This window comes from Camelina sativa, chromosome 18 (genome assembly GCF_000633955.1).
Source record: "Camelina sativa cultivar DH55 chromosome 18, Cs, whole genome shotgun sequence".
NCBI lineage: Eukaryota > Viridiplantae > Streptophyta > Magnoliopsida > Brassicales > Brassicaceae > Camelina > Camelina sativa.
This window is the reverse complement of record NC_025702.1, coordinates 10,922,842-10,924,930: the sequence shown is the minus strand read 5'-3', so window position 1 is coordinate 10,924,930 and position 2,089 is coordinate 10,922,842.

Sequence of the window (2,089 nt, the reverse complement as noted above, 5' to 3'; positions counted from 1 at the left end):
TCTCTCAAAGACGGTAAAAAATAACACATAGTTTTACCCTTATTCCTATATCAGATTCATGCTTGATTATGATTTATGATACCAATTTAAAGATTGAAACTTTGGGATTTTGGGTGTACTTGTAGAAGTCATGTTGTCTTATTAGTTGGGATTGATCTACTTGCATAAAGGTCTCCCATTTGATTAGTGTTTTTGTATGATTGTTTGTAATGTATGGTGTAAAGCTATGATAACATTAGGTTTGTTCAGTACTTAGACCTCAGTTTTGCTTTTGGTACAGATTTGGAATGGAAACTGATCTATGGTGGAGATGTCTGCGTTAAACCACTTGATGGCAACTCATGTTCTGCAACAAGCCCAAACATATAGAGGTTCTTTATGACCAGGTTAGGACTTATAAACTTCTCTCAAGCTCTCTTATTAAACCATTGTACTCATAGTGCCTCTCTTTGCTAGCTAAAATTTGAATTCGGATGCTATCATATTCAACTAGAGTAGTGGTTATAGAGATAGGAAAGAAATTTGTATTGGTTCCTAAAACCCCATTTGGATGTTTCAGTGACTCAATACCATTCCCAGTACTTTAGTTTATCTGTTTGTGTGGTTTTCTCTTTGTATTTGTTGTGTATGTGTGTGCCTTGTGGCCTGTTTTCTCACTCAGCTTGACACTAAAATGCAGGCGGTTGAGGCAACAAAGAACGTGGAGCTTGGAAACAAAGAGCTTTCTCCGATACAATTAAAAGAGACCATTTTCCAACAAGTTTTACAATCGTTGAACGTGGAGCTTTGCACTTCTCGTTGGACTTTGTCTAGTCTTGTCACTACCTCTTCAGCTTTACAATCGTTGAAGTGAAGCTAGTTTTTATTGAAATCACATTGCTTTTGTTTTACGACATGTCCACTTTGAAACATTTCATCTCTTTTTTTCTTTTTTATGTTGCGTTCTTTGTTGTAGCATGTTTTTGATTAATCAAGCCTGTTTTTGATTAATCAAGCTTTTGCTTTTTTTTTTTAATGTAATAGAAAATATTTAAATAATTGTTTTGTTATTTTAGATAATTAAAGTTTGATAATTAATCAACACAAATTAAAAAATTATTATTTAAATGCTTGAGCAACCTTCTTTTGGATTATCTAGTAATAGGGTGATTTTGCTTAAATTTATCTTAGAGCTACTTTACTCCACTAATGATGGTATTTAAGTGTTTTGATTTTGACGGTTATCTCTCTCTTCCCTCTCTCAAATATTTGAGAGAGGGAGAACATTGTTGATTACGGCTATCAGATCCCGATTACTCAGGCTTCTCTTGTGTCTCGTCCGATATTGATTGACTTACATAGCAACAATGATCGGTTTTGTTGTCGGCGCTTCCTTGCCGAGATGGTAACGACACTTCCATGCCGTGTTTGCTGTCGGCGCTTCCTTCCCTTGTTTGTTCTCGGCGCTTCTTTGCCGTGTTTGTTCTAGGCGCTTCCTTGCCGGTGTTGTCTCATAGTTAGTCGTCCCGAGTGACTCGGGCTTTTGCCGGATGTTCTGACGCCGGTTTTGTTTCTTAAGATCTGTGGTTTACAACAAATCATCGTATAAGATTATGACAAAAAGGTAATGAAAAGAAGACGTATTTCCAGCATGTTTGGATTGCCTGTAGCCGTTTTCTACATGTATATGGAGCTTCGATCACGCAAGCTTTTGTGGATCAATCAAATTTCTTTCCTTTTTCTGAGTTTGCCAGATCTCATTGTTTGATGATTTGGAAAATTAGATGGGTTGAAATCCCTGTATTTGGTTTCATTCTCTCTGTTTAAGCAGTCTCCGGTGAGAAACAACCAAAAATTGATGCTTCACATATTTTCTGGCGTCAATAGTGTTCACCGGTATCGGAGTTTTCAACGGCAAAGGATGACAGAAAGTTTTATCGTTTCTCTTGCAACATGGTTACACCACATGTTATTCTTATTGGCACGTTAGAAGCACAAGAGTTATCCTTCTTTTTCTTTTGATGTAGTCCTTTGGGCCTTGATTTTGGGCTTGTAAACTTGTTTGGATCAATCAATAAATATAAGATTTGAGAAAAAAAAAAAAAAAAAA